We start from the raw sequence: 494 nt of genomic DNA, 5'->3' as shown, positions 1-494 counted from the left end.
ACTGACCTGCCTGCTGCTCCCCTCAGCAGTATATTTTAGTAGCTCTACCTGTTCTGCTCCCCACTCTGTCCATACTGGGGTTTGGTCAGGATGAGAAAGCCAAGGATTGAGAGACACGGGAGGGGGGATGGTGGAAAGGACACTATCAAGCCAGGTTCCTTGTGTGCCAGGGCCAGGCCCCTCCATCAGGGCACACTCTCTGCTTAAAAAGTGCACAGTCCCTTGCACTCACCGGTCTTCATCGCCACGCCTACCACAGTCTCTTCCAGGTAGTGTCCCCTCTTTTTGGTGGGGTCACACCTTCACCTGGGGTCACAGCCCCCTCCTTCTGGTCGGGGGCGAGGAGGGCCGATTGGGGTGGGGAGTGTCACAGGCCCACCGGCCACCGGCCCGGGCCCCGCCTCCCGGCCAGGGTCACAGCACCCCCGCAGAGATCAGCGCCCCTCACCGGGGCTCACAGCCCCCTCCCCGGGGGCCCGCAGATCCTGGGGGGC

General features: G+C 63.6%; 1 protein-coding gene across 1 annotated transcript in view; it reads left to right on the top strand.

The window, feature by feature from the left end:
- The window catches only part of PTPMT1 (protein tyrosine phosphatase, mitochondrial 1), a 12527-nt gene that overhangs the window by 6409 nt on the left and 5624 nt on the right, over nt 1–494 (top strand). The window lies entirely within an intron of this gene.

The sequence above is a fragment of the Condylura cristata genome, unplaced genomic scaffold (genome assembly GCF_000260355.1).
Source record: "Condylura cristata isolate star-nosed mole 26May11 unplaced genomic scaffold, ConCri1.0 scaffold00015, whole genome shotgun sequence".
NCBI lineage: Eukaryota > Metazoa > Chordata > Mammalia > Eulipotyphla > Talpidae > Condylura > Condylura cristata.
The sequence above is the reverse complement of the archived record's forward strand: the minus strand, read 5'-3'. Positions and strand labels throughout refer to the sequence as shown.